We start from the raw sequence: 10958 nt of genomic DNA, 5'->3' as shown, positions 1-10958 counted from the left end.
TTTAGCGAGCTGCAAAGGCGATGCTATATCCCAACATTTCCGGTGCAGGATTGTCGTATTCTGACCGCAGTGGGGAGCAAGTCAAAAGGAGTTAAACTCCTGGCATTAATACCCATAACCATCAGCAATTTTTCTCTAAAGTGTAATTTTCTGGTCTTGGAAAAAGTTGTAGTAAACCGTCTTGTTGAAACGGATACCTTTAGACAATACAAAGTACAGACTGACAAAGGGCAAGGAAAATGTTTCTTTACAATCAACGAATAGATTTATCAATAAATTTAATTAAAACCATCACAACTGAAAATACACTCAAACCGAGTACCGATATCAGAGTACAATTCTCATATCCAAATGTTCTGTTCCTTGATGCACAAAAGGGTGAGTAGCTGTCTGAAGAAGACATGAACCCAGAGAATGTCCGAACCAGGGTATGTGAATCTTCTAGTTTGTCAGAGGATCATAAGGCGGAGTTACAATAAATAATACTTCGGTATGCGAAGGTATTTAGGAGGCGCCCCGGGGTACTAAATGTTTACGAGTATAAAATAAGCGTTTACCCACATGGGACATTCTTCTTTTCTACATATCCAATTCTTTGGACAAAAAAAGAAGCTGTGAGAAGAGAAATTGAAAGGATGATAAATTGGAAGATCATACAACCCTACCATTCCCCATATTTAGCCCTATTTTAGCTGTCACCAAGCTCAACGGTAGCATCAAGCTTGCACCTGACGCCTGAAGTATAAACAAAATCATTTTTCCAGTCAGGAATCGTCCTGACAACCTTGAAGGACAGTTACTGAATTTTCAGTGTTAAATACCTCACTATAACTGATTTAAAAGTTCTGTATTGGCAAATAGCATTACATAAAGATAGAAGAAAGTACACAGCTTTTGTGTATGGTGGTAAAAGCTATTAATTTTGTGTTTTATGATTTGGCTTGAACATGAGTGCGGGCGTTTTCATTTCCGCATTGGACAAATGTTTTGAGACCAGACTTCTTCAGTAGAGTCACTCTCTATGTCGATGACCTGTTAATAGCTGATAGCACATGGGAAGAACATGTAACGCTTTTGGTACGAGTATTATACCGATCTGCAGAATATGCGGTCACAGGTAATTCAATAAAGTCAGAGTTTGGAAAAGAAAAGGTCAAATACCTGGGTCATATTATCTCGCCATGGGGTATACAACCTGATCCAGGAAAACTTGAGGCGATCAAACATTTCCCACAGCCACAGAATAAAATATAATTCAAGGCATATCTGGGTTTGGTTTCAATTTTTTAGAAATTCATTCCTGATCAGTTATTGAATAGCGATGCATTGCTGAACCTTTTGAGGAAAAAAAATCCATGGAAATGGGCCGAGCAGTGTCACGCAGACTTTGACAAAATAAAGGAAGCCTTACCACGTGCAGACATACTACACCACCCTGACATGTCACAGGATTTTTGCTTGAATACAGATACATCTTCACTGAGGTTAGAAGCGTGCTTATTTCAGATCACTGAAGATGATGGAGAACCGACACCTAAGATAACCAGTTTCGCTAGTCAAACACTTTCCTCTAGACTCTCGGGGTTATATGGTCATTTAAGAAATTTGAGTCGTACTTACGGGGCAAGCACGCCAAAATCTACTGTGACCATCAAGCACTTGTTTTTCTGTTGACATGCAAATTATTACTTTGAAGGTTAGCCGGGTAAAAAATGGAAATGAGCGCTTGGTTTCATTGGCCGGCCGCCTTGGTGCAGGTCTTATTACATTCAACGCCACATTGGGCAACCTGCGCGCCGGATGGGGATGAAATGAAGATGAAGACAACACAACACGCAGTCCCTGAGCGGAGAAAATTCCGACCCAGCCGGGAATCGAACCCGCGCCCGTAGGACGGCAATCCGTCACGCTGACCACTCACCTATCGTGGCGGACAAGGCTAGCCAAGTGGTGCATGTACTTGCAAGAGTTCAGTTTTGAAATCGTATATATCAAGGGTAAACAAAACATAATCGCAGATACCTTGTCAAGTTCACCTCAAGGGCTCGATGAATACTTAGAACTCGCAAAACAGAATTATGAAATTAGGATTCTGCTTATGCAGTACAAGACAGAACAACCATATTATGTAAAGATGTGTAACAGTTTGGAGCAACTGAAAGAGTGAGACATGCGATAGAAATAGGTGAGGTCGAAACTGTCTGAAAATAACGACGATAATTTGAAAAAATTCTATACTATATAGAAGGAAGTCTGTTTGTTGGCGAACACCGACTCAAAAACAGTGGTGCGTGTGTTAGATGATTTCATTTTGTACACTCACAATGTATGGTGTCACTATGGGGTTTCCAAATCCACCGAGATAAATACGTACTGCTATTTTACCAACTTGGGCAGAAGAGTTCTGCAAGTAATTCGGAAGTTCGTTAGTTGCCAAAATACGAAGCACTCAAACAAGTCCAAGTGCTCACAAAACTTTTACAATTATTGTCCCTGGATGCTGGCGGACTCTATCCACAATGTAAGGGAGGTGTCAAATATGTCATAGCCCTGTATGTTTTCACAAAATACGTTAAGCTGTATGCAGTGCAGATTTCACCTTGAGGCAAGCCCAATAGAAAGGATATTAGGATAATTTGACAGGTTTATACGCACCCATACACCCAAGGAGCTACACGAAATGGGTTGAATTTGTCCAACCATTTCAAGAAATGGATAACAATTTACCACACACTTCAACCGGTTCTACACCTACTGAATTGAGGTTTAAGAGGAAAGAAGTCGACGAGTGGAAAAAACCATTGCCCAAGACACCCATGGGAATTATGTCATTTGAAGAAAAAGTATGCCAGGCTTTGATTAATCTGGAGTAAAAGGCTGAACAGACCAAAGATTAGGACGCACTGTACAATTTCATGTAGGACAAGAGGTATTACTATAAACGCACCCCAAATTTATTAAATATGGGAAGCTCAATCGTAAATGTTAGCTTTTGTACACTGGGCTATTTGTAGTTACTGAAATTCCACATGCAAATGCATACAGATTAGCTTACCCTAATAGTGGAAAGGAAGAGGGACTTTATCCACACAAGGATCTAAGAGAATTTGTATACCAAAAAGATTGGATGAACCTCACTTGAAGTACTGTACATAAACTCACTTGAAGTACTGTACATAAACAAGTAAAATATTTCAATGTAATATATATATAACAATTGTTCACTTATTTTTAAGAGAAAATTTTCATGTTTTTTTGTTTACATGCTTTTAGATGGAAGCAAGGTAAGCTATAGTAATTTAAGATTCTGTTTAATGTCAAAAGGCTATGTGAAGCCTGAAAATCAAACACGATCGCAGTGGTGTTGATTCATTCTACAATACGTACATTTACCAAATACAATGTGATACAGCACTTGAAATGTAAGCTCGTGAAGTAGCACTACGAGAGAGAGAACATGTGCAGGTGTAGTTGTAGCTAACACATAGATCAGCAACGTCAGTGCAGGCGCAGAAACAGTTCAGTCCAACACGCCGCTTGACATGGCGGATGCGATGCAAACTTGCCATCTACTCGCCAAATATTTTATATTCTGGAGGTTTTAATGTAAGTTATTTACTATTAAAATGAATGAGTCTGCACAAAAGGGTAAAATTAATTCAGTACGAGGTTTAAACGAAAATAAAATTTACAAACGCAGAAAGAATGAGTAATTAGAGAAACCTATCCACACGCTACACTACTATTTACATCATACACACATTTAAAAGGTAGTTCTATACGCAATGAATTAAACACTATAAGAAAAGTATCTACACTATGTGATCAAAAGTATTCGGATACCCCCAAAAACATACGATTTTCATGTTAGGTGCATTGTGCCAGGTACTCCATATTAGCGACCTCAGGTAGTCATTACACATCGGGAGAAAGCACAATGGGGCGCTCCACGGAACTCACGGACTTCAAACGTGGTGAGGTGATTGGATGTTGCTTGTGTCATACGTCTGTACGCCAGATTTCCACACTCCTAAAAATCCCTAGGTCCACTGTTACCGATTTGATTGTGGAGTGGAAACGTGAAGGGACACGTACAGCACAAAAGCTTACAGGTCGCCCTCGTTTGTTGACTGACAGAGACCGGCGATAGTTGAAGAGGGTCGTAATGTGTAATAGGCAGACCTCTATCCAGACCATCACACAGGAATTCCAAACTGCATCAGGATCCACTGTAAGTACTATGATAGTTAGGCGGGAGGCGAGAAAACTTGGATTTCATGGTCGAGCGGCTGCTCGTAAGCCACACATCGCGCCCCTAAGTGCTAAACGACGCCTCGCTTCGTGTAAGGAGCGTAAACATTGGACGATTGAACAGTGGAAAAACGTCGTGTGGAGTGATGAATCACGGTACACAATGTAACGATCCAATGGCAGGGTATGGTGAATGCCCGGCGAACGTCATCTAGCAGCGTGTGTAGTGCCAACTGTAAAATTCGGAGGCGGTGGTGTTATTTCATGGAAGGGGCTTCTACCACTTGTTTTGCATGGCACTATCACAGCACAGGCCTACATTGATGTTTTAAGCACCTTTTTGGCTTCCACTGTTGAAGAGCAATTCAGGGATGGCGATTACAACTTCCAACACTATCGAGCACCTGTTCATAATGCACGGGCTGTGGCGGAATGGTTACACGACAATAACATCCCTGTAATGGACTGTCCTACACAGAGCCCTGACCTGAATCCTACAGAACACCTTTGGGGTGTTTTGGAACGCTGACTTCGTTCCAGGCGTCACCAACCGAAATCGATACCTCTTCTCAGTGCAGCACTCAGTGAAGAATGAGCTGCCACTCCCCAAGAAACCTACCAGCTCCTGATTGAACGTATGCCTGCGAGAGTGGAAGCTGTCATCAAGGCTTAGGATCTGCCAACACCATACTGAATTCCAGCATTACCGATGGAGGGCGCCACGAACTTGTAAGTAATTTTTGGCCAGGTATCCGGATGCTTTTGATCACATAGTGTATATACACCGAAGGAAAGATTAATTGTAGGAGTATGGTTACATTCTAAACAAACTACGAAAAGTAATGAGGTTGTACCCGTCTACAACACTTATTAATTCAGGTGTAATTGCAGTATGAGGGTGGAAGGAATGGAAAAGATAAGTCAAAAAGGACATGCTCTGAACATTAGCGCTTTTATAAAAGGATTCGTTTTGAGAATTAAAAAGGAGTTGATGAATTTACACATCCACGTACTTAAAGTAAAAAGACATATGTGTTAGGAGAAAAATGACGCATTAGTTAGCCAGGGAACGACTACATTCTTCGTTTATAAGTCATTACTAAGTTTCTTTTCCCGGTAACGATAAGAAGAATCGCCCTGGTAAAGGCAGGAAGGAGCATTTAGGAAGCTGGTGCCAAAGAAAACGGGTCACACTGCAATATGTGTAATTATATGTGTATAAATATGTGTATGAATGTGACAGTGTGAATGAGCGTGTGTATGTGAAGCAATTACAGTATGTAGGTTGTCATCAAATGGAGTTTAGATCTAGTACTACCAAAGCGTGTATTATATACACCAGAGTGTCATCCTGAAGATTGTTTATGTTAGGTACACTGAATTACGCTCGATACACGTGCTTTCAGACAAGTAATACTGATAACTTAAATGACAATGCACTGTCAGAATTCTGAAATTAGCAATCACTACGTAAGTAGTTTCACGAAGATACAAGAAAGTATGCAGAGAGAGTTTATTCAATTATTCTATGGTGAGTAGAGCATGGATTACAGCAGCAGATGCTCGTTTCAATTCCCTGTCAACATTCAATTGACGCATTCCTAGTAGACTCGAGATAGACGGGGCTAAGTGTAACTGTGTTTGCTTGTGTTAGTTAACGCGTAATGGAGATTTTTTCTTCATTCGCTAGCAATCTGGCTTTACACTAGTGATACGACAGTCCTCTGCTTCCGCAGCTGTTGATGTTCCGCACATTGTTTCGCATCCGCTTTCGCATACGATTCCGTATTTTGATATCGGAAGTTTATCCGAATTTTCAGCAACGGCGGGATTGTTCTCGCGTGCACTTATTGGCCCAATCCACCGGCTGCTGCGAAGATTGGTGTTCGTTGGGTGGGGCGTGTAGCAAGTCGTCACGTGCCCGTAGCGACTGTTGTGTTTGTTGGATTATTAAGCAGCGATCTCTGTCAATCGTCGCGAAAATAAGCGCTTTTTCGCTCACTTACTGTATACTATTAGTATATCCTACAGTGTATGTCAGTCTACAGTTTTTTGGTGTAACATTAGGTAAGAGTGCAATACTGATTACAAAAAAAAATCGCAAGCTTTATTTGGAACTATTTCGTTGAGCTTAATGATTTGAGTGCCAAACGCAAAATCTGTCAGAAAGTATATTCACGAAAAGGGCGCACGTGCACCGCATTGAATAATTGTCTTAAATCATTGCACGTCAAGAAATTTGCAGAGTTTGAGAGGTTAGATGAAACTAGTAAACTTTCAGTGGAGGCAGAGAAACAAAAGGTTAGTCAATATTTATACAATAATATAGTCGGTATTAATAATATAGTTCATTTATTATATGGTGAGCTCTGTCCGTTGCTGGTGCAAAGCTGTTACAACCAAATAATTCACAATGCGATAACATTCTACTAAAGGGCTCACGCCACCGCTAGTTCTGGTCGGGTAGTGATGTTACAAGCCGACAGACAATGTGCCTTTTGTCGTTGCTGCAAGCACTTAACGGTATAAGCATATCACAGTCTGCGGCCGGAATAAGTACACCACTGTAATAAGAGCTGCACACGATTGTATGTTGGCAGCACTGCACAAATTTTAAACTGGTTTTACGTCTCTGCCACTCATCCACTCTGAGGTGAGCACTTCAAAAAGTTACCGCACTCTACATAAAAAAGTTTCTAAGGATTTGTCTTTCATTTATCTATAGAAGAGCGATGGTACTCATGTAACTGTTTATAACTTGAACCAATACCAATTACGTCGCATTTATTCAGTAGAATGTTGATTTTTTATTGCATTTCATTCTCCAGATTGCATTCCAGGTGTGTGTAACTTCTTTACCGTCATCAGTTTTAAAATAAACGCTAATAATGGTAAATAAGTTACCGAAACCTAGAATGCAATAAGAAGAATAAAAGTGAACATTACAAATAAACACCCTACTGAGAAACTGTACTGTGATCTATAAATTAGTTCAGAAACATTTCTTTTACAACTGTCGCTTTAGCTGGGCACGCTGCGAATAGCTGACGTGCTTTGCTTAACAACTTGGAATTTTATTTTTGTATTACTTTTACGTATTTAATTTCTTGGGGTATTTTACTATTTTTATTGTCTCGTTGTTATAGGTTTCCTTTACTCCAGCCAAACTTACATTGCAACAAAGTCTGCAAGTAAATGTATATTATGATTCCTCATACCTAAAGTCTCAACTAATGGATATTATGGTTGCTGAAATGATTGCTCTCCAAAACCCATCGTTTAGTTTTGTTGAGGGTACTGGCTTTCGCTGTGTAATGAATGGTTCTTTTCCAAAGTACAAAAGACTGTGATTTTTTTTTACATCGTATTAGTGTGGTAAGTTGTACAAGCTGGCAAAGAAAATCAAAAATTTACTTGAAGAATTTGAGAAAATGTCCTTCAAAACTGACATATGGATTGATCTACATTCTGGAACTTCATTGCCGGTACTTAGTTTGACTTCACATCGTATTTCAAAGGATTTTTGCAAGACATCTACAATTTTGAAACGTGACGTCATGACTGGGCGTCACATAGGTGACGTAATACCGACAAAATTTGAAACGGCGCTTCAAGAATGGGACGTAAATCGCCAAGGAGTGCACTGTATTGTTCGTAATCGCGGATCTAACATGATTAAAGCATTGCAGTTGTCTGGCTTTGATGATGTGAATTGCGCAATACATCAGACACAACTTTGTGTTCGGGTTTTGTGTAGAATCACGGGAGTGGCTCCTACAGCTTACTGCTAAATTGAAAAAAATTGCCATCTATTTCAATTATTCCCTGGTCGCACAAACCGAGCTCGTTAAAATTCAAAGGGAATGCCTTAATCAACTAGCTTTATCTGCCCTTCAGGATTGCCCAACACAGTAAATATATTTAAATATATATAAATGAATTTTAATTTTATGGCATATCTTTAATGTATGTATTGTATGTTTTGTTTTTATGAAAATCCTATCCGTTAATTTAATTTCTTCTGTTTCCATCTGGAATAGCAGAGGTTCTATATGATTTAATTTCAAAGCTCAAGAATTCGCTGATGATCTCCTCTGAAGACTGGATAAATGTTCAAAAATTTGTAGAAGTAATGAAACCATTCGGAAAAATTACCAGAAACTTAAGCAGTTCTGAAGTGAGCATTTTATCAGTCATATCGCCAGTTCAAGTTCTTGCCACCACTTTACAACAAGAAGAAACAAAAACTGATACTTCAGAACTATTCCAAAATTTTACAATAAAATTACGTGATGAATTGAATTCAAGCATGAGATCTGGAGAACTGACCAAAAACGATAATCACGCAATTGCGACGTATTGAGGCCCGCGATATAATCCAAACTTTTTCAGTGGCATCGTCGCGGAGCAGGTTAAGTCCCAAACACTTAAATTAATGATGATGAAAGCCAGAGTGCCAACTCATCTCAAGACGATTGCATACCTACTAGCTCTAAAAGGTGCTGATTTGAAATTGAAAAGCAGTCTTCAACAAGTTGTGGATTAATCACAGAATCTCGGTTAGAAACATCGTCACAAAGGTTGACATTCATGTTAAATATGAAAGAAGATCATCAAGACCCGACTACGACTAACGAAAATGACAATGGCTTTTGATGCTGCAACAAAACCTTCTGGAGTACAAAAAGGAAAAAATACTATCTCTAAAAGATGATACGCTAATGAGTTGGAAATCATATGGACACAAACACCACAATGTATTGCCACTGGCTCGCCAGTATTTGTCAGCCCCTCCCAGTAGCGTAGCGAAACTGGCCTCATATACGAAGAACATCGAAATAGATCACAAAGTGAAAAAGCTGCAAAGTCACTTTTTGTTAAATATAATCTGCCACTGATAAATTTTGAGTATTCCTATGATACAAAATGGTGTTTGATAAAGAACTGTTATTTTTTTCTTAATATATACACTTTCGCATCCGCTTCCGCTGAAATTGGCTTTTGACATCTGTTTCCTCTTATTCTTCTGTTATCAAACTTCCGTTGCATCACTAATTTACAGGAGCGTGAGTAAGACGAAATGTAGGGACAGTGGTTTTCATCATCAAACTCTATATACCGGATGGTTATAATTAAATTTTCCCTATTTGACACGCTACAACACGGAAACTAGTTACCGTACGAGTACCAAACTTGGTAGCATTAAAGTCCAGAGTTCGGGGGGCATGACTTCCTTGTGTCACAGCCCCACCGTCCAGTTCCAACCATGGGCACCAGGTGCCGTGATCAGTCATCGCGATTCATAGTCTCACACACCTGAGCAGTTGCAGTGCACTTGTTGACGTGTCAAACAAAACAAAGGAGGAGGGCATTATTGGTGAAGCTCCGTTATCTAAACGACATTAATGCCTTCGAAGGATTGCGGAAGGGTCCCTCTTTCTCCACCTGCTGTGCGGAGCCTGAGGAAGAAGTTCGAGTCAACTGGAGAACTGGGCACCGCTCTGGTAAGAGGCCAGCGACTGGTTGCTCCACAGGTGGTTGGTGAAATCGCTGTTGCTATGTTAGACAACGCTGCGCGCATTTCCCGATCGACAAACAGTGCGCGTACTGTGTCACGACTGTTGAACATCCTGTGGTCTACTGTACGGAAGGTGCTTCGAACCGTTCTCAAATTGTATCCGTACAAGATCCATATCGTACAGCAGCTTGCACCGCAGGACGCATAGCGACGTGTTGACTTCCCTCTCCACTTTCCAGCAAGGATTGAGGTTAACGAGGGCCATCCTATCGACAGACGAAACTCACTTTTCTGCGACGGGTGAAGTGGACACAAAGAATTGCTGAATGTGGGCATCTTCATCTCCATTAACCGTGCGTGAATTTCTCTGTTTGGTGAACGTGTCATCGTATAGTGTGGCTTCACGGCTACGTTCACTATTGGCTCATTCTTTTTGAACAGGTTGGCGCTCAAGAACCAAAGACGTGAAGTGACTGGCCAGCGTTGCTGCGATATGCTTGGTCAGTATGTCATACCCGCCCTACAGGAGAGAGACTCATTGAACTAGACAGTTTTCACGCGAGATGGGGCTCCACAGCACACCGCTCGTGAAGTTCACCCGCTTCTCCGAAACGCATTTGGAAACGACCGAATTATCAGCCGAAATGCTTAGCCGTCACGATCACCTCATCTCACTCCCTTTGATTTCTGGTTGTAGAGCTACCTGAAGGACACGGTTTACCAGGGGAACATGCACACATGTGCTTATCTGAGGCACAACATATCACGAGAGGTAGCCAGCATACCTACGGACATGCTTCGTTCTGCTGTATAGAATGTAATCCTGCGCTTTCAAACTGTTCTGGACACTGATGGGCGCCGCATTGAGCCCATTTTGTAGCAGTAATGGTACCGGTGTATAATGGTATGATGTACCGTAGCAGCACGTTAGAGGTGTCTCAACTGAATTGATTCTGCGTTATTTCTCTTTCCCATGTCCTTGACATTAATGCTACCAAGTTTGGTACTCATACAGTAATTAGTTACCCTGTTATAACGTGTTAAACAGGGAAAGTTTAATTATAACCATCTGGTATATATATTGTCGTTTAAACCCTCAAACTGAAAAAATGGTTGTAATTATTATTCTGTGTAAGGTAATACTACTGCATGAGCTCAAAGATTAAGAGAGTCTCCTGCTCGTGATAAA

This window comes from Schistocerca americana, chromosome 4 (assembly GCF_021461395.2).
Source record: "Schistocerca americana isolate TAMUIC-IGC-003095 chromosome 4, iqSchAmer2.1, whole genome shotgun sequence".
Taxonomy (NCBI): Eukaryota; Metazoa; Arthropoda; class Insecta; order Orthoptera; family Acrididae; genus Schistocerca; species Schistocerca americana.
The sequence above is the reverse complement of the archived record's forward strand: the minus strand, read 5'-3'. Positions refer to the sequence as shown.